We start from the raw sequence: 21,964 nt of genomic DNA on the forward strand, positions 1-21,964 counted from the left end.
TCAGCTTCAAGCATAAGCCCACGTAGGCAAACTCAGGAGCTATCATATCAGGGCTGGAGAGAAGGCTAAGGAAGGGTATGGGAGACATTTGACAGGAAGGCTGCGGCCAGACATCAAGGGTGGTGGGTACTGAGAAGCCCCGTGAGCCGATTCTCTCGAGGGAGGTAAAGAAGCAATGTGATCCTTAACCAGACTGGAATAGAACCTTCCACGCAGCGTGCCAACTGCCTGTGTGGGCTACCACACCTGGCAGAGCTGGCTGGGTTCTTCCTTTCCCACAGTTCCCTCCTGTCTTCCTGCTTCCTTCTCCCCACAGGCTGGTGGGATGTGGGTGGCTGGACCTCCTGGGTACCCGGGAAGGAGCCCAGCTTTCCCTTAGGAAGACTTCTGTCCCTGGGCCACGACTCAACGGTCTTGCTACGTGGAGTGCCGATGTAGGGACCGTCACGTATTCACATTTGGAAGAGGCACACTTTGCTTCCGACCTGACAGATGGGACAGTGTGTCCCATGTCACCTACCTCCCAGTCACCATACGAAGAACAGCCATGGCTGCTACGACGTGAGCCTTCATCTGGGCATCTCAGACGGCTGTCACTTCTGGGTTTAGTCATATTGTGGGAAGCGGGAGACTGAAATCTTTGGGATGTAAACCAAGTGACAGATGATTGCTACTGGAACTATTATTGACTGAGAAATGTCCTTCACATTCCATTTTAGATGCCTGGTCCCCACCTGGTGTGGAGATAGGTGTTAGCTGTCCCTAGAAAGTAAAACCAGGGCCCATAGTGCATCATGAGTCAATGAAATAACACATGTGACCAGCCCCAGACTGGATGAATAACACAAAAATTCCTCTCCAGCTGTCAGACATGTAGACTTCACATGGGCTCACTCATGACGCATAAAATAAAATGACAAGTCCCAATAAGGATCCCTCAGTCCCTATCCAGTCCCCACCACTAGATCCTTGAAAGACCTCAAGGCAGGGCAGCACAGTGGTGTGTCTTCATTGGGCCCCTCCCACTCTCCAGAGTTCTTTCTCGCCTTTCTCTGACTAATCCACATTCGCTCTGCACTCTTCTTGCTGTTCCCTATTCTCGGGTGTGAAATAATGAACCCAGAACCACTGTCTTGGATGGCTTATGCTGGGTGACCATCAGTGGCTCAGCACCCTAATTCCTTAAATTAAGCTCAAGAGCTGACCCTTCTTGGGAAATCTCACGTAAAGGAAGGAGGTCATTGGAAGCCTACCTTAGAAGGTTCTATTGTGTTGTGTGCCAGCTCCTCTCTCTCTCTCTCTCTCTCTCTCTCTCTCTCTCTCTCTCTCTCTCTCTCTCTCTCTCTCTCTTTCTTCCTCCCTCCCTCCCTCCTTCCCTCACTCCCTCCCTCCTTCCTTCCTTGTTGGTCATGAAGTGATTTCCTCTGCTATATGTTTCTGACTCCACATCGACTAGTCCAAGCACACGGGACCAAACCACCACGGATTACATTCTCTCTAGAGTCAGGAGCCAAAGGAATCCCCACTCCGTTAAGTTGCTTGCCAGGTATTTTGTCACAGCAACACAGAAAGCAACCAACACAGGGATGCTGACATTAAGCTAGCCATCCTTGTGAGCATTGCTGGCCCTCATCTGGAGAAACACAGCCAGGCACTGGGTAACTTGCAAAACAAAATGGCTGCACAACAAATCACTCTGTCCTTCTCAAGTTTGAGGAAAGGGGCCCTTGGGATGGCTCAGCAGATAAGGACACCTGCTGCCAAGCCTGATGACCTGAGTTCTAGCCCTGGGACCTATGTAAAGGAAGGAGAAAACTGTCAAGTTGTCCTCTGAGGGTCACATGCACCCTACAGCATGTGTGCTTACTCTCTCTGTCCCTCTCTGTCTCTGTCTCTCTGTCTCTCTGTCTCTCTGTCTCTCTCTCTCTCACACACACACACAGATGTAATTTTTAAAATGAGGAAACAGGCTCAGTGGTAGAGCATTGTCTCGCATGCATGAGGCCCTGGTTCAGTGTCTGGCACTGGAAAAACAAAAGTAAGAGAACAAAACTAAGCCGAGTTTACTGAAGGACCAGGAATCTCAACATGAAGTAGTGGGGTGAGGGTTCTGCCATAGGAACATTTGGAAAGAACCAGAGCTCAGAGCTGAGTGGACTTATGGTGAAAACCCGCCGTTCTCAGTGAACCGGAAGGAGAAGAGACACGGCCCTGCTTGCTCAACAGCCACGAAACACCATTTGTCGCGTATTTAACTTCTGTCTGCTTTGCTGGCCAGACCTTCAATGGCTCCCTACTCCTCATGAACCTCAGCACTGGCTCCTCCGTGCTCTCTGGAATTCGGCTCTGTTTGTTCTTAGATGGCATTTGTTTCCCTAGTCCCCTCTCCTTGTCCTCCATTCTCGGAATCCATTAAGGGGCAGGTCGGCCTGTCATTCAGGCTATAAAAGGCACTCTGGAAACAAGGATGGAGACAAAAGCAGGCAAAAATCTCAATGGTCTTTGGAAAGCCTTCAGCATCCAAGAAGACAGAGCCGAGGGGAGCCTGCAGGTCCTCAAGACTAAAATATACGGAAGAACAGAAAGACCTGTGCCGAGGGATGGGGATCTCTGGCTGTGGGGAAGGAGAGGAGGGGAGAGCCTTGTGCCTGCAAGGCAGAGAAGCTAGGAGAGGGAGGAACCCTTTCCAGTGAGGTAGATTCGCTCCTCCTCTTCCTCTTTGAAGTTCGTGGCGATGGCGGGGATTGCATGTGGCAGACTCCTCCTTGGCAGGCCATAGTGTAGGTCATTTACCTTGTTAATTGTGTCACACCCCCAAGAGGCCAACTCTCCTACATCCCCATTTCCTTCCCGAGAAAGTGAAGGCCACAGGGTGCGGCTAAGTGGTTTTTTCTTCAGGTCACGTGAGCCAGGTGACAGCCTGGTCCAGCTGGAGCCTGACTGTTTCTCACCAACATACACATTTTTTAGCCAACCCTGTTCTGGTCCTTTCTTGATACACGTCGTGCAGGCTTAGCCTGCTTTGGAGGTGACGAACAAAGGTGAGGAAAAATATCAGAGGACACGTGGTTTAAAACAAAGGAAGGAGTGGAGCATCATTGAGACAAAACTGATGGGCGCCCTCTTTCATGAAATACAGATTGAAAAAAAAATTCTATGAGCAATGCTTACGAGAGGACACACAATTCAGGTATTTCCAGAGTGACCGTACATTCTGAGTTGCTAGTAGTTTTATCCCCACTGTGTGCTCAGAGAACACACACTGAGCTTTCTGCACTGGGGCCTTCCCCCCTCCCATGCTTTCCTGCTCCCTGTCCCTGCCCCTTCTGCAACATGTCTGCCTAACAGGACTCTCCTGGTAGCCACTGTCACTGCCATTCCGAATTCTCTGAGTACTGAGGATAGAGCAGCCGTCTGCTTCCAGGCTTGGCGCAGTTCTATGAAGCCTGCACACGGACGTCCGCAAAGGCCTCATGTTCTGCCTCTAGAGCACTCATTGTCTGGCAAAGAAGCAGACTGACCTCAGTCCTTGGCACCGCTAAGCAGACTTTATGAGCTGGCAGGGGTGTCTGTGTCAGTCTTTAGTCTTCAGAAAGCAACTTAATTCTTCATAGATGCGTGCGTGCGTGTGCGTGTGTGTGTGCATGCGTGTGCGTGTGCGTGTGTGTGTGTGTGTGTGTATGTACACACATGAGTGCAGTGCCAACAGCAGCCACCAGAGGGATTCAGATCCCCTGGAGTAGGAAGTTCAGGGGGTTGTGAGCTGACGGATGTGGGTGTTAGAATCAGGTTGTCCGAGAGAACAGCAATTGCTACCAACCATGAGCCACCTTCGCTACTCTTAATGGGCTCCTTGCCCCACATCGGAATTTAAAATAACATGGTACCCACGGTCAGCTCCTGGGTAGTTTCTGGATGAACCGTGCCCATGGTTTGAAAAGACTGACAGCTGATTCGAGATTTGAACTTCGAACTACTTGAAGGCAGGCTGACCTCCAAGGAAAGGAAGGAGAGGGAGATGAGATCACCATGTGAGCGGTGACAAGGAAATGAGTTTTCTGGCCGATGACACACATCCATGCGTCAAGAAGGAGGCGTGTCCTGAGGACACCCACATGTCACACGTGGGACCCTCCCAGACACTGTCCCTGCCATCTGCTTATTAGCCTGGTGCTGGCTTCTGTCCTTTATAATTAAACTATGATCATGAAGAATCAGAATGACGACACTGCCCCGAGTCCTGTGACTCATCCTACCAATCACCCAACCCAAGAGAGCCGTGAGAACTCTCTCACCGAGAGGCCCGAGAAGAAACCCAGAGCTAGGGCTGCTGTCTGGAACTAAGAGAGACTCCCAAAGGAAGCACTGACCCCTTCAGAGGACTTCGGCCTGTGACATGGGACCTGTCTGCAGCAGTTAACAACAGACTACATCACTGTCCCCAAAGACTCCATAGGGCAAGGGAGTCAGACATGGGTTCTGGTCTTTTCACAGAGCAGAGTCGGCACAGATGGCACCAGCAGTTAGCGGGAGAAGCTTTGGTTCAGGAGAACCCAAGTGCAGGGCAGGGCCTTTGCCTGAAGGAGCACCCCCGCCAATGCAGGGATGGGCCTCTGCCTTCATCAGGAAGGTGACATGGACATCCCAGATGCTCAATAAATTAGTCCTCATTAATGCTGGCAGGAGGCGACAGGGCGTCGTTGAGACCAGAATACGGTCTACATTGGAAACCCTTAGGCGATCAGCCCTTTGCACTTCCCAGGTGGGCCAGGACACATGACAACTGAAAGTAACCCCCAGTTCCTCTGTATCTCCCCTGGTCTGCCTGCCCTTGGCCTCTCTCTCTCTGTGTGTGTGTGTGTGTGTGTGTGTGTGTGTGTGTATTGTTCTACAAAAGGAATAAATAGTGATTTGTATTTGAGGAGAAAGGAGAAGAGGGAAAAGAGAAGGAGGAGGAGGAGAAGAAGAAGGAGGAGGAGGAGGAGGAGGAGGAGAAGAAGAAGAAGAAGAGGAAGAAGAAGAAGAAGAAGAAGAAGAAGAAGAAGAAGAAGAAGAAGAAGAAGAAGAAGAAGAAGAAGAAGAAGAAGAAGAAGAAGAAGAAGAGTTAGAATTAGAATTCTCCTCCCTTGCCAGGTGGTGTCAGAACACACGCCTTTAATCCTACCACTCAGGAAGCTGAGGCAGGCGGATCTCTGCAAGTTCAAGGGCAGCCTGGTCTACCGAGTGAGTTTCAGGACAGCCAGAGCTACAAAGAGAAACCCTTCTTGAACAACAACAACCAACCCAAACAACCAAACAGAAAAGAACTCTCCTCCCTGAAGTGTTCCAGACAGGCCTCACAGAGAGACCAGTGAGCACACACCACCACAGCTGACGTAGGAGGCTGTAGTTGCGCTGAAGGGAATACAAATACAGAAACATCATCACCACCACTGATTTACTACCGATAGCCTCCTACAAGCCATACATGGTTTTAGAATATGAGCGATTATTCAAGGAACGCTAAGCCTTGCTAGTAAGCAATGGAGCTAGGATAAGGAGTCCTGTCCCTGTAACAGTTCATCTGGCCTCCCCAGTCTGATCCCCAGTGCTTTGTGTAACTAGAGCTCAGATCCAGACTCGAATCACACAAGCGTCAGTGAAGGAGCTGGAAGCCCAGAGATTTTCACCCAGCCGTCAGCTCCCACGGTCTACTTTCAAATTACTGCCGTCTTTTGCCAAGTGGACAGCAGCAGAGGCAATGGGTTCCCGAGAGGAAAGACACACGGGAAGAAAAGATTTCCTTTAATGCCCATCGGTCACTGAATAAATGCCAGTGAGCATGGGGTGCAATGGCCCTAGGTCTGGTTTTAAATTGTTAATGGAAAAGAAAGCACAGGCCTTGGGGAAGCAGAAGAGGGATGCCTCCCGGAGAGCCCCAAAATATTTCCTTTGTGGACAGGGCCTGACCAGAAAGCACAGACCTCACACTGGTACGCTCAGAGGCCACAGAACACGGCAAACCAAAGCAAGGAGCTGACCCGAACGGGAGAGAAGAATCGTGTTCGTTACAATCACAAGCTGAGGCTTCCGGGCCTGAAACTGGACTTATACCACTGGTTCACTGAACGTCAGTGAGTCAAGGGCTCTTGGAGACATAAGGCTAAGAGATGTTGACAATGAAAGCTTCCATTAAAACATAAACCAAGCGATTGGGGACATGGCTTCAGCCAATTAAATGTAATAATTGTGGAGGAATGGCCAGACACGTAGTTATCAGGGCCCAGCCTGATGATTTAAACATCATTTATTAAAAGCAAAATGTAGCCACAGAAGGTATTGGGATGACTGACACATATTATGTCTGCACTTATAGAAATAGATTTTTTTTGCTCTTAGAAAATACACATTCAGTTACTTCAGAATAAAAGGGAGTTTGTCTCCAACTTAACTCTCAAATAGTTTATGAGAGAGAGAGATAAATAAACCAAATAGGCAATAAAATGAAAACCAAATAAATAAACCAAAATGGGAGTTTCCGAGGCTCTCAGTAAAGGCAGTTAGGATAATGTTTTGTGCCATCCCTAAACGTTTTTCTGTAAGTTTAGAATTATAGAGATTTTTGAGTTTCCCCAAGCCATCACAATCTAGGAAATGAACATAGATATTAAAGGAACACCACCCACTCCCGAAAGGCTCAGTCTGACTGGCACTGTGCCTGAATTACCCAGGGAGATGTCAAGCTGGTTGCACTCCAGGCTTGGAAAGGTAACGGGCTCACGAAGAGTCTGGTGTCTTTGTTTAAAGGAGTCAGCTGGAAATGGTTTCTCTTAAGTGTCTATCCAAACACAGCCAGCAGAGCTACCCGATCAGAGCGAGACACTCCAAGCCACAGCAACCGATGAACTTCAAGTGTCCCTAAACCACGAGCATGGCTGGAGACACACAGCAAAAACGGTTTCCATGAAACTGTATAACAGTATAGCTATATGCGTGAATGTGTGTGTGTGTGTGTATGTATGTGCATTTGTGTGTGTGTGAGTGTGCATGTGCATAAGTGTGTGTATATGTGTGTGTGCAAATATGTAATGATGGAAAGAGGAAGAATGGAATGAGGCAGGGAGAAGGGGATGAAGAGAGAGTGGGGGAGAAAGAGAGAGAGGGGAGATTGCAAAGTAATGGTTACCTGGATGTCAGCCAAGAAACCATCGGTAACTAACTCAGTTCCGTAGTCTCCTGTTATGTCAGACCTCACAGGGCCAAGCCAGGTGAGGACAGAGAGCTGGGGGGGGGGAGATAGAGAGAGAGAGAGAGAGAGATAGACAGACAGACAGAGACAGACACAGAGACAGAGACACAGAGAGAGACAAAGACACACACAGAGACAGAGAGACAGAGACACAGAGAGAGAGAGACAGACACAGAGAGAGACAGACACAGAGACAGAGACACAGCGAGAGACAGAGACAGACACACACACACACACAGAGAGACAGACAGACAGACAGACACAGTCAGAGAGAGACAGACACAGAGAGAGACAGACACAGAGAGAGACAGACTCAGAGACAGAGACACAGCGAGAGACAGAGACAGACACACACACACACACAGAGAGACAGACAGACAGACAGACACAGACAGAGAGAGACAGACACAGAGACAGAGACACAGAGAGAGACAGAGACACATACACAGAGACAGAGAGACAGAGACAGACAGAAACAGACAGAGAGAGAGAGAGAGAGAGAGAGAGAGAGAGAGAGAGAGAGAGAGCAGTGCAAGGCTGATGCTGCCTGGCCCCCAGCAGATGCACAGCAGCAAGCGTACGACCATGATGCACCGCTTGCCCCTGGCTTTCAATCTCAAGACGCGCTCTACCCAATCACCATTTTCCAACTTAGCCAAACACGGAGGTGTGACATGGGAGGTCAACGCAATGTGGAATATAATGTGTTCATTTACCAGAGTAAGAACTTACACACAGACTGGGGAGCCAGGAGCAGCATGGCAGGCTTCCAGAAGAGGAGAAGAGAGTTTCGTTTCCTCTTTCACTTCCTCTTATCTTCACCTGTGCTAAATTTCCCTGTCCCCGCCCTTATGGGTGGATAGCTTTGTGGGGCGCACCCCTACAGATGTGCTGAGAGGAGAGACAAGGTACCACACAAGCCATAGTTGAATAGACCAAAAGAAATAAGCGAAAATAAGAAAGGTCCCTTTTGCAATGGACCGCAAAGATAGAAACATTACTGTCTACCCTTAGAGATTTATGAATGTAATTTTGGTTTTTGTTTTGTTTTGTTTTTGCATCAGAAGGGTTCTAGCCCTAGCATTATAAATTCTAATTAGACCCACGAGGGAAAAAAAGGTTTTAAAAGGAACAAAGTAATCAAATATAGACACTCTATTTAGAAACAGTAATGTTAGCATAACAAGGAGCTTAAGAAGAGAAAAGGGAAAATAAATATTAAACAGATGGGTGGTCAAACTCTGCTGTTGTTTTCTTCTTAGGAACAAAGCCTTAATCTAAAGCCAAGCAGAGATAAAGATAAGCAGCAAGTTGCCCTCCACAGCCAAAGAGCATAATACCCAGGAAATTAAATGAAATCAGTCTGAAATACCGATTGCAGTTCATATGAACTTGGAGTCCTGATGCCAAACGAAACATTAAAGCTGGCCCGCTATTTTTAGGGCTTTGTATCTTGCTGGATGCTTAATGAATCAGGACGTGTCTTGGCAAACCCACTGCAGACGGAAAGACGTTTGTTTTCTTACCAAAAATAGTCGGAGTCTCCTAAAACGTGGCGGGGACACAGAGTGACTAGATCACTTGAGGAATCCCACCCAACCGCTGACTCATGGAGGTGGTAGGTCAGGAGCCCCAGGCTGAGGCCTGACACCTTGTCTATTTGCAGAAGAGCCTACAAAATCACAGTAGCACCAGTGAGACCATGAGCTAGCACTCCCCGTTACAGCTTAGGAGACACGTTACACAGAAAACCAGGGAGTTCCAGAGCTGAGGTATCCACGCCAGGTTACTGGCATGAAGACCTCAGCCCGGAGAATTCTGTAAGTCCCTCTCGCCACCATCACACACATTTCTTCTCCAGAAAGGGTTCTCTCCTTCCATGGGACCTCAGCATGACCCGAGCCGCCGACCTCAGTGTCAGAACATCTCAGGGTTCTGATGCCAGTGGAGTGACCCCACGCACGGCGTCCACCACGGGGCTGAGCTCCAGTTTCCTCACCTATAAAAAAGTACCTAGGATCTCTGAGGTGCTTCCCATCCTAAAAATGGGGATTTCCAATGGCCAATTCTGGATTCCAAACTCCGAGTAACTCTATTCTGCCTGTTGGCAGGGTTTGGGGGCAGGGCATTAGGAATCAGAATCAGCTTGAATATGGTGATATATTGTGATTGTATCAGGCTGACCAAAGATGGTCCAGAAGGTTCTCCAGTTGCTTTTATTCTAGTCTGTAACCCTGTAACAGCAATTTCACAGTGCCTCTGGATGTGTGTGTGTGTGTGTGTGTGTGTGTGTGTGTGTCTTAGTTATAACACTTCTGAACGCAGAAAAGCATCCTGAGAAGGACCTTCTTGGCAATTATTTGGCCCACTCTGCCCTTCTTGGCAATCATTTGGCCCACTATGCTACCGTACAAGGGATGAAAGTGGAAATGCACTGCCTGATGACAGCAGTGTCTATCTGTTGGCCCATTTCAGTTCAGGAGCCCCTCTTCTCTGAGGGCTCCACATGATGATCTCAACAAAATGAGATGATAAGCACCCAAGAGAGAAGCAAACAGAGCCCAAAAGAGGAAGAAGGATCAAGATTCAAGCCCAGATAATCCAGCCTCATAGCCTCCAGGGTCCTAACCAGGCTTTATTACAAATGCAACCGTCCATACTGTGAGGGACACTCATTACATAACCATACGGTCAATTTTTATTAATTATTCGTGTGTGAATGAATGTTCATGCATGTGGATGTTGTGTGCATATACCCGTGTCAACCTCAGGTGTCATTCCTCAGGCACCAACCTCCATGTATTGTGTGTGTGTGTGTGTGTGTGTGTGTGTGTATGTGTGTGTGTGTTGCATTTTTTGTGACAGGGACTTCCATGGGCCTGGGGTTTACTGAGTAGAAGAGGCTGGCTGGCCAGCAAGCCCCGGGAACCCACATTTCTGCCTCCCTAGCACTGGGATTGTGAGTAAATACCACACGGGTTCCGGGAATACAAACTCATGTCCACCTCCCCAAATGAACTGCCCGTCTTCCGGTACCGCTCTGACGTACTACCTACATACTTCATTAGGAAACAACCACACACATACATGGGAGATGCGTGTGTGTGTGTGTCTGTGTGTGTGTGTGTGTGTGTGTGTCTACAGGAGAGTATCTGAGCCCTCTGAAAGTAAGTACCGGCTTGAAATATCACCCACAAGAGCTGTCTTTACCTTACAACCACCGTGTGGCCATTGACTCCCGGAGAGTCGTGGGTTGAGAGCTGAATTTCTCTACCTCGCTGTTTAGTTTCCTCTGACCTGCAACCTGCTGACCTTTCCCTGACTTCAAAGACCTCGGTGTGTTTTCTGTTTGTTTTGATTTTTGAAAAATTATAGCTGGTTTACTTTAAAGAATGGACCTCAGTTTGAGCTTTCCTGGCGCATGCTCACAATTCAACTCAGGGTATGCACCTTTGGCGGGAAGATCGCAGACGTGGTGCCGTGGTTTTTCCTCTTGCCCCGAGCAGGTAGCACACGATTTTGATTTATTTTATTACTAGCACTGATAGAAAAAGAAACCGGGCAGACACACGGCTGTAAATTACTCGTTTTTCTTTTGTGGTTTGCTGGTATTTCTTAAGAAGGTGGATTAAAACCAGTAAGTATCCTCCTCCAAAGAAAACTTACAGGTTTTTTATGTGGTTAACCGTTTGATTTATTTATGCTAAGATGGACAAATATTGCCTTATTGACCCACTGAACTAAACTGATCATTTTTAATGTTGAACTTACCCCAGGTCTGACCTAGAGGAGATCTCTCCCTCGGCCTCGGTGCTCTTGGCTACGCCTCCACCTCTGAGTCTTACATTTTGGTTTCACATAATGTTCCAGGCCATGCTGCCCTTGCCCGTCCTAACCCTGACGCCGGTCACTTCTCCAAGGACCTCACCCCTGTTTCAAACGTCACAGTCTTTCGATCTTTCCCCCTGGGGATTCCTATTTGCAAATCCCCCAGCCCGAAACCCCGTTCTTGTCATGCACATCGCCACCCAAATGTCGCCAATTTTATTAAAGCCATTGTCCACCTCAGTCCCTCTCCCCTTCCAGACCAAAACCCCTCTCAATCCTGGAAGTGTGAGCAGGACATGGGTTATCCCAGCACTTGGGAGGCAGAGGAGGATCAAGAGTTCAAACCCAGCCTGGGCTATACAGCGAGACCTTGCCACTGAAAGGGTGTTCATATCTGTCGGCTGACGAAGGCTCTTGTCTTCCGCTCACCGACACAGTAACTGGCGATCACCCAGCACCTTGGACAGCGGCTGGTGCATACAAGGTGTGTGAGAGATACAGATGGAACAGACCATCAAATGCGTGGAGGCAATTTATATAGTTTAGTGAGGATGAAATGAAGTAAGTAAAATATTTAGCACAGGAAGACAATAACAGCTGTTGTAACAAAAGCCACCAGGGGGCCCTGAGTTCGAGTCTTGCTGTCTCCAGACACCAGGGTGACTCAGGCAAACCAGACTGCTCTCTCACCTGCACTGACCTCATGTATAAATTTTACAACATGGGGAGTGGGTTGTCAGGGATTTTCCAGGTACAAGTTCCATTTGACTATTTCAGGGTCAAAGTGTTCATCTCCGTCCAATAATAAATTAGTTCCTGACTGGTAAAGGCTGTGAGCAGCATCCAGAAAGTCTAGCTGTGGCACTTCTCGGGGCACCTGGGGTCCATTTGCTAGCTGCCCACTTGGCCAAGCTTGCAAAGAGGCTTCCGGGCCACTCCGCACAATCCTCGAATGTTCTCCTCTGTCCCCAGATAATTTCAGACACAAACAAGCAAGTTCTAGCCTAAAAGCCTTTTACTCCAAGCCATAATGAAAAATTTATCAAAACAGGATTGAGGGAGATTTGAGAAAGAGCAACTAAAGCTGGTGTTTCGCTCAGATGTAATTGGTGATAACTCCTGGATCTGAGCGAGAAACTTGAAACCCTAGATGCATCAGCTTATCTCCCAAAACAAAGTTCCCAAATTACCAGTTAAGCAGAAGTTCAAACCGCACCTCATTCATTTTATGTTCAAAAAAAAAAAAAAAGGTACAGACATCTACAGCCTTCCCAAAGCCCCATGATAACCTCCACAAAGACAACAAACTCAGTGATCCTCTTGGAAAGAAATTCTTGGGCAACAGAGTTTAAAAAACAAAGCAATGTGGGTCTCTCAGCAATTGAGAGCACTGGCTGCTGACACAGAATTCAGGTTCAGTTCCCTGCACCCTCGCGGTGGCTAGTAACTGTCCATAACTCCAGTTCCGGAGGATCTGATGTCCTCTTTTGCCTTCCAAAAGCATTGCACGCATGTGATGCATGAAACATACTTGCAGGGAAGGCTCTCATACACATAAAAATAAAAAATAAATCTTCACAAATAAAAACAAACAAACAAGGCAATGTATCAAGCAGACAAAACCATGTCAAGGAAGTCTGCCAAACCCAAGCTCATCTTCGAGTCTTGGTAATCTGACAGGGTAGAAATCCCTCTGGCAATAGAAGCAAACACAGAAGAAGGAAAAGACCGGTGCCCATGTCAGACTTCTTTCCCGTGTGCGAATTTCACCGAATTTGACCGTGAGAATGAAGTACTCACTAAGGTGACACCAATAACCCTTTTAGTACTCCTCCTCGTGGATCCCAGTGAGAGCCTAACTGATGGTGACCGGGGGGCTCAGAGTCTGTACCAAGTGACTCCACTCACTTTAACGTTCGACTTGCAAAGCCACCACCAAACGGAGCACAAGATCCAGCAAAACGTGTGGTTGTGAGCCGATTCAGAAAGGGGTGGACACCGTGCTTCATTGGGCATCGTCCCATGACATGCTGCAGCGAACAGCACAGACGACAATGTGTTCCGCTGTGTGCCAGCATGGGGGCGGGGGGAGCGAGTGTGGAGAATAGGCAGCAACCTCTGCCACCAAGTGCCATGTTTAGACATCAAGGCCTTTGTCTAAGTGACTAGATGTTCCTAAAAATCCCAAGAGCCCATAGGCACCGTTAAAAGAAGAGAGGCGTCTCACAGTAGGGATGGCCATGCATTCTGTATCATCTGTAAAAAACGGAAAGCATTTAGGCAGAGAATGGGATACATGTGCAAGACTGCTTCCACAAGGCGTCCTAGGGAGTGCACTGGCAAACCGAAAGTCCACAGAGGAGCCACAGCAGGCCAGCAGTGAAGACACACACTCTCGGGTCTCTGTTGCCTGGGCCGTTGGTTAAAAACTAGTGAGGCTGTGCAGTTTGACTCTCGCGATATTATTATTCCTATGTCCATTACTTAGTAACACGAACTGGAACAAAAAGGATAAATTGATAAATTTGACTTACAAAAATAAAAACATTTCATGCTACTAGGTAGCATAAAAATGGGGAAATCGGATTATTATGAACAGATAATTGCCTAAAATACAAATAAACACACCTGCAAATCATGAGATAATAAAAAACTCCAGTGAGAAAAAAAATGAACAAAATACACAGTAGTACTCTGATAAAATAGCTAGACTCAATCGCAATGAAATTAAAACAGCAACAGCAACAAACTCCACGGCAACCAAGGACCAGTGGATACTCAGCTGGTAAAAGTACTCGCCTCCAAGCCTATGACCCCAGTTCAATCCCTGGTACCCACATGATGGAGCCTGAGAACCAACTCCTACAAGCTAGCCTCTGACCTTCATGCACACACCATGGTGTGCGAGCACGCATGCGCGCGCACACACAGGCACACAATGAGAATGTATAAAATGATTTTTAAGAACTAAGACATGAAACAACACAAAAGTCACATGCCTCTCACTGATAAATTGCAAGCCTTTCTAAAAAATTTGCCCACACCGATGAAAATGAAACACACTCTCCACTCTCATTTAGAAGCTCAAAGAAGCTAAATTGGCTTCCAGATCCAGAAGCTTCTTGTTGGAGAGTCTGCCTTGCAGAAAAACAATCAGCAGCTCACAGACATTCCTGCCCAGAGAGATTCATGGAAACATTGTTTTAAGAGTGGAGATATGAATAGCCAAGATGTCTAAAGGCTGTTGAGATAAACCATGATACATTTTTGTAAGAAAGTCTCACCTGTCCTTTTGGAAATGGAATAACGTGGAATAATATTCAGTGGGGAGACAAATTAGACACAAAGTCACACACATTTCCCAACCCTACTTTTATGAACCATTGCACCTGGCAATCGTCACAGAGAGGAAGAAGTGGAGTAAGAAATGCTGAATTCTGTCAGTCCAGATCAACCCAATCCCTTGCTTAGCTGTTAGCAGTAACTGTTTGCCCTGGCTTTTAAAATTGTAGCATTTAGCCAAGGTCAATGTTTAAAGCCATCACAGAAGTTGATAAAGAAATATATTGAATTTCTATTTTTTTTCCAAAAAGGTGGTGGGAACAAGACTTTTATTATTTAAGTATGAAATGTCCACCACGGGCTCACGTGGTGAAGACTTGATGTCCACTTTGCAGTGCTGTTGTGGGAGATGCTGAGAACTTGAGAAGGTAGGGGGTGTCACTACCTGCCTGTCAGGCCTTGGCCTCCCCCCACGCCCCACCCCCCACCCCAGCTGTCCTGTGTGAGCCTCTCACTGGGGATATGCTACGTCACCGCAGCTGGGATTGTGCTTGGTTTGAGAGGCGTAGCAGAATTCTCTCATGTCTTCCAGTTTGGAGCTTCAGCCTTTACAATGACCACCAGATAGTGCACGCTATTTCATCACATTTTGTGATGCATCTAGAATTTACCAAACCCTTGCACACACTGTATTACATGCTGTTTGTCTTTTTTTTTTTTTGCTTAAAGAATAATTTCATGTGGTTTTTATATTTTCATCATACTCTACAAATTCCAACTTATTAGGTCTCAAACCCAGGACAAATGGCTAGTTGAGATGCCCCATTAACATATCAAAGTTGATGTTGGCCATGACAGGTTTGGTATGCCCTACCCCCTACCCTGACCTCCCCAGACCAGCTGGGCTACCCTCCCCCAGCTCCTCTGGCTCCGACATAACTCAGTCATTTTAGCTATACCAGTCTCTTGGCCCAGGCTGCCCCTCTTGGGCAGCGGCTCCTCCATTGCTCTCCCCCTCCCCCCTCTCCTCAAGTGGCCCAGCTCGGTCTGGCCATGTTCACTCTAGACTCTCCCAGATGTCCCTGCCTCTGCCTATGCTCTCCCCTTTATCTATAGATAAACTTCTTTCTCTATCATACCTAGGAATAGTCATGTTCTTCCTTTTTTGTTTCTTTTTTTTTTTTTTTTATTCATCTGGTGCTGAGACCTGGGACCGACCCAGCTTGTGATCTAGCACAGCCTTATGTAAAATCGATGGAGCCAAGATCTTAGATCCATTTGAGGTCTGTGAAAAAAAACAGACACACAAGGATCAATCAATCATCACTCATCAGTCAATCAACCTCTGTGTGGGATAAACGACAAATCATTCAGTGCTCTTAGTCACTGAAGGGTATAATTAATAAACCATGAGAAATAATGAGGAAGGACAGAGGGAAAAAGGACACGAAAGAGGAAGCGTTGGGAGGAGGAGGAGAAGGACGAGAAGGAGGAGGAGGAGGAGGAGGACGAGGAAGAGGAGGAGGAGGAGGAGGACGAGGAAGAGGAGGAGGAGGAGACACAGCATCACAAACGTTAAGTTGTCTCCCTGTGGGGACTCGGCTGCCACAGACATTTCTCAGGCTAGCTCAGCTTAGACTGTCCAGATCCCTGAATTCAGGCAGTCGCTCAGCCTTTGATCCCTTTGACATCTTATTCTTAACAAGGAAAGAATGGGAGTTAATTCATCTACTCAGACTCCTCGGTGCTGGTTTTTGCCTTCCTCTCCATCCCTTCCCGTCTGCATGGGCCCTCTAGTAGCATTGGGTGTTACTGCACTGAGATACTGAGGCACGGAGTAACCAGGAGGAGAGACATGCATGAAGACTGACATAAAGTCCGTTGGCGGAAAGACTGGCAGTCCCTCCCCACCAGGACAAAAATATGTCCTGTCCAACACAGGGGATGGTGGGCACGCTGTGGTCCTGGCTTTCTGGCCAGGTTGGCCAATTCCACCTTGGATAAACACTCTTAATATTTTTGATAAACTATCTCCAATTCTATGTTCCAGGACACAAGACTGGGAAGACCCCAGTGTGAGCTCTCCTGACTCCAATACAGACCTCTAACAATATTGTGGTAGTAACTGTAGCTTTCTTGGCAAAATTTTCTCGTTCTATTACCGCCTGCCCATCCAGGAGAACAGCCTCTGTCAATCAAAGAGTTTGGGCAGTTTGTGGAATCCTTTGAGCCCTAAACGAAATAGCAACACCCCAACACTATTTCCTATCTGTGTAGGAGAAACTCATTCTAACACCGCGTGCTTGCGTAGAGTTGTTAGGTCTCAAGGACTGTGTCTGAAATGGGATTTACACCAGCTGTTTTTGAGATCGGCTTCTGCCCTTGTTGCATTAGAGGTTTTTGTTGTTGTTAGTTAGTTTTAGCTTAGAAGAAACCCATGAGTGCCCTAATTGAACCTACTGTGTTGTTAAGAGGTTTTCTATAGAGGCTGTGGCATTTGGAAGCTGTGGTGAAACCTGCCACTCACTGTGCTCCACTTACTCAGAGGGACTGTCACTAAGGGCATCTGTCGTGTATAGCACCTGACACCACACTGGTACATTGTAGGGAGAGATCCAGGTACCTGTGGCGCTGACCACGCCCGTTTTGGGTGTGGCCACAGGTGTGTGGAATAAAGGGCTGAGGAGAGGGGCACTCACTCTCTTTCAGGGTTCTGGTCTGGTCTTGAAAGGTTGCAGAGACTAACCTGGGCTTTCGGTTTCTCAAGGGCATGCCAGCAGCCCAACCTGACCCAGGCAATTTCTCACTGAGACTCTCTTCCCAGGTGATTCTAAACGTGGCAGCTTGCCGATTAACCGCAGCACTAACCTTCACAGAGTAGGAGGCCATGACGACGCAGATGCTGTAGGAACGTGTATGTGGTATGTGCGTATGCATGCTTACGTCTGTGAGTGTGCGTGTGTGTAGGCGTGTCCGTGTACATGTGTGGGCACACATGCAGAAAGCAGAGGTTGCTCTTTGGCGACTTCCTGGTTTCTCTCCACAGTATGTACCGAGGCAGGGGCTCTCACTGAGCCCAGTGCCTGCTATCTAGTCAGCCTGACCTAGGGTCCCCTGTCTCTGTCCCCCAAGTACTGGGATTGTAGTTAAGCCACCTTGGGGTGCAGGGGATCCGAATCCCGATCTTCGTGCTTTCATGGCAAATTCTTTATCTGGGAAGAGACTCCCCCTCCCCCGCCCCCATTCCCCTTCTTTTAAACTTTCTGTCTTATGTTCCAGAATCCCACCTGGAATGCCAAATTGCATTTAGTCATCATGCCTCCTTCGGCTGCTCTTGGCCATGAACATTTCTCAAGCTTGTCTTATTTTTGACAGCCTCAAGAGTTTTAAGAGACCTGATCAGGTATGCCACAGGATGGTCCTCTGTTGAGATTTGTTGGGCACTTTGGTCATGGTTGGATTTGGAGGTAGAAGGTTCGGTGAAAGGGTGCACACTCGGTATTTGACCATGACCCCTAGCAGGTGTACAATGGGTTTCTCCACTGACGCTTTGCCATGGCCAATGCCCATCGATTCAATTCTGTGATCTTTGGAAGGAAACCAACCTAGAGAGCATGAAGTCTTGCTTCCCGGTAGATTTTTTTGAGAACACACACACACACACACACACACACACACACACACACACACATACACACACACAAAACCCACTTAATCCTACATGACATGTGTGTAACCACCTCCCAACTGGGAGAGTGAAGGATTTCCCCTCTACACAAACACTACCTGTACAAGCTGTTGGGGGGAAACCAAAGAGAAGGGTTTGGTTGCCATTCTGTGCAGGGAAGAGAGAGGAAGAGCTCCACCTAAGACGCCTATGGGACCAGAAGTCTGCAGCAACCAGAAACGAGCGAGAGCATGAGAGAGAGAGCGAGAGAGAGCCATGAGAGTGTGTATGCCAGACTGGTCACTCCTAGGAAGGAGTTCCTCTCGTTTGCTTACATTCCGAGAACAAGGTGACCCCAGATGGCAGCTGAGATATATATCCTCACTTGAACTATGTATGTAGTAACTGCTTAAGACACACACTGTATCAGGCAAGGGAGGGCCAGGGAAAGGCAGGAGGGCTACTTAAGCGGTCTGCTTCTTGGGAAACCCTCCGAGAAACACAAGGGCCACCAGCTGCTAATCCATTCATCTTGTTTGGTTCCCTCATGAACTCCCAGGATCGCGGTTCACTAGGCTCTTTCCAAAATTGAAATGCACTCTTAAAAGAAACAGACACATGAAAGCGCCCCCTTGTGTTTTTACTTGTCTTTCAGCCTTGCCGGGTCAAGCCCCGCCTTTGCAGGTGCGGATCAAATTCCCCACCCACTGAGCCCCAAACTCTGTGAACAGGTTGAAAGAGGCAATCCAAAGATGAAAAGGAGAAGCACCTGTTAGAGCTGGGCGAGATGAAACATCACCCAGCGATGGCCAGTGTGGAAGAAGAAAGGGCTCTGTGACTACAAGCCTCTATTTCCCATTTTGCCCTCAACTACTTTTAGTACTGGTCTGTTCGGATCCCTCCGCTAAGAAGCAAAACGGGATTCTAAGAGAATCCAGAGGCCATTTTCTGTCTCTTTGGAGTCTTTGTTGGGATTGCTGGGTTTCCCATAGATTTGCTCTTAGTGCTTTGAGAGCTAGGAGAGCTCATCTTAAAATCAACTCGGTGTTCAAGCCAGAAACCCGTTGCGAAAGAGAGAAAGGCGACTTGGAAGCTCGGACACACGTGACTACTCTCATCCCTTTGAAGGGTGGCGCGTGTGAGCCTGCACGAGCTCCGTCCTCTGGCATCCGCTGTACCTCCAGGGTACCCGAGGAAGCCCACGCTCCCTGTCCTCTCTCCTTCGTCTTCCTCCCACAACCCATGTCCTGGCCCCACTAACAGCCAGATCCTGTCGGGGACTAAGAGCACGTGCTTCTCCACCAGGGTAAAGCTGTCTCCAAGTGCTCCGCCGGCCGGCTGCCAGCTGTTCTCCCCACCCCCGTTCTAAGTTCCCACAGCTGTTGAGTTGGGCCCTGCTCTGAGCTGGAATGTTCTGTGAAGAGATGCAGAAGCAGTTCCATTTATTCAGGGAAGAAAGGAGACATGACTGGGAGGGGCACCCATCTGCCACATGCTGGAGACCAGTCAGACCACACGTGAATGGACACACATGCTAGGAGGGCAGAACCCCAGGGAAGGGGTTTCATTCCAGAAGGTTCCAAGAGCAAGGGCGAGCAGAGGACACGGGCGATTGTGAGCAACAACAGGGTGGAGTAAGGAACCAGGAGGCCGTATTTCCAGCAGCACTCGCTGGGAAAACTTTTCATCCTGACAAGGCCCCAAGGCCACCACCCCACTCCAAAACCTGTGGAGGAATGTACCTCATACCAAGGACAAGTTAATAGTTAATCCGTTTTATTCTGCCACTCTTCTACCAAATGCCCAATGCTGGCGCCAGAGTGATGAACGACGGGAGCGTTCCCAGTCTCCTTCAACATGCAACACACCGGGAACCAAACACGGGAGCTATTGGAAACGGGTGTGGGCTTCGCGGAAACCGTGGTACCACGTTGGAATCGGCACAGAAGGAAAGCGGGAAGCCGCTCTGGGTCTTCTCCATCAGGCCAATGACCACAAGCTATTCTTCTTTCCGGGTCTACGCACACAGTTGCTCAGGGTGCCGAGAGACGTGTGGCCAGGCTAGACTGCAGCAGCCTAAACCGTGCAAAACAAGAGTGGGAGCGACCAAACATTGGAAGGAAAACCCACCCGTGCAGTTGAGGGGACTCGGTGGCCCACAGTCACCTGTCTTCTGGAAGCCAATCTAGCTCCCCAGGCAGTCCACCTGCCGCGGAAGACCTTGCTGTTGTTTCCAGGAAATGAGAAATGCACTCTGTGTGGCCCTGAACCTCACTCAAGGTAGGGGGCCTCTACTGCTCTGGCCAAAGGTTTGGGAGCTAAAAAGAGAGCCGCGGAGATGACGGTAAACCAGGGGGCTGGCACAATTCCACGTGGCGACGAAGGAGCCCTCGGGCACTGGGTCCATCTCCAAACAAGAAACAAAGAGAAAGAATTCATGACCACAGAACCCCTTCCAAGCCCTCACCAGTACCCTGGCTGAACCTAGCTATCGGCCCACAGGAAAAAGGAAGGCAGGAGGCTCGTTGGCTGCCAAGTCACAGCTGTGCCTCGGCTTCTGGCACGGGTGGCACTGTACGGGGATCCAGGGCGGAATGCAAATATTTTGGTTCCCGCTGGAGAACTATGACACGGCTGTCAGTCAAGCCTCCACGCTGGGAGCAGGAGAGCTGCGGAAGGTTTTCAGTAGCGCTGGGCGCAGATCCATGCGGATCTGGAGATGCAGAGGGAGAGGTGACAGAGACGGGCAGCCCCCCCCCAGGTGTGATGAAAGGTGAGGGATGACTGAAAGGAGGGGCAGCAGGCGCCTTAGGAAGCGAGACATCACCTGCTCGACACGCCTTGGTCCCTTGCACGTGGAAGGGGAGTCAGCTTCCCTGCAAGGGAAGGGCTGGGGTAGATTTCACTTGCAGTGCAAGCACAAGAACTTCTGGTGAGTCTCGCTGTGCAAAACTAGAGGAGATCACCTTCCAAGGCTGGGAGCGCCGGGCAGCACTCAAGCAGGCTTCCATGAGAGCGGCTGCAGCAGTCACGGTCCAGCCGAAGCCTGTTATTACAGTAGGCTTTCACTCCGCATGGCTTTCACCTTCTAAGTCAACCTGAGACACGCTCATACTTAAAGCTCAGCCCAAGTCCTATCTCCAAGGCGCTGAGTGCTTTTACACACACACACACACACACACACACACACACACACACACACACACACAAGCTGAGTCATGTTCATACTTAAAGCTCAGCCCAAGTCCTATCTCCAAGGCACTGAGTGCTTTTACACACACACACACACACACACACACACACACACAGGCGCGCATGCATGCGTACACAGGCACGTGCACACATGCACACAACGCATGCACACACATACACACATGCACACACATGCATGCAAGCACACATGCATGCATGCACACATGCATGCAGACACATACACATGTACACACATGCATACACACGTGTGTGTACATGTATGCACACGCATGCACACGCACACACACATCCCCCTTTCTTGAGGGAAGTGCATACCACCTGTTTCATTTACATGGCTTTGTTTCACCTGATCATCTAGTTCTTATATCTCGATCAGAGAGAGAGGAGGGGGGAATATGGGTATGGATGTTCTCTTTAGGACAGTCTCTCGCTGGCCTGGAACTCACCCAGTCAGTGAGGCTGCCCCAGTGCTGATTCCAATCCTCCCCGCCACACCTGGGTTCTGGGACTGGCGCTCGGGTCCTCATGCTTGCTAGGTGAGTGTGTTCCCGACTGCTGTCTCCCACTCTGCAGTCACTTTTCCTAGGTTTACCTCACATAGGTCCCTCAAGGGCAATAACTTCAGGTCCCTCAAACTAGCCTTGCAAGCAGGAAAATGTCCAACTTGCTCATTCATCGCCGGAATCCCCCAGCGTCTGCTCTGAAAAGCCGCAGGGTTTGGCGTAAATTTCTGTGCATGCAGACAC

The 21,964-nt window shown here is 48.7% G+C and overlaps 1 protein-coding gene and 1 long non-coding RNA gene across 3 annotated transcripts in view; one reads left to right on the forward strand and one right to left on the reverse strand.

Annotated features, from left to right (window-relative positions):
• Nucleotides 1–21,964, reverse strand: part of Ncald (neurocalcin delta) — a 294,541-nt gene that overhangs the window by 203,256 nt on the left and 69,321 nt on the right. The gene's annotated exons all lie outside the window — the stretch shown is intronic.
• Nucleotides 16,892–21,363, forward strand: LOC110341361. The gene is made up of 3 exons (XR_002383271.2): nt 16,892–17,259; nt 17,618–17,741; nt 18,661–21,363. It is a non-coding gene; the product is annotated as an uncharacterized LOC110341361 (long non-coding RNA).

This window comes from Mesocricetus auratus, unplaced genomic scaffold (genome assembly GCF_017639785.1).
Source record: "Mesocricetus auratus isolate SY011 unplaced genomic scaffold, BCM_Maur_2.0 Super-Scaffold_100023, whole genome shotgun sequence".
In the NCBI taxonomy this organism is placed as follows: Eukaryota; Metazoa; Chordata; class Mammalia; order Rodentia; family Cricetidae; genus Mesocricetus; species Mesocricetus auratus.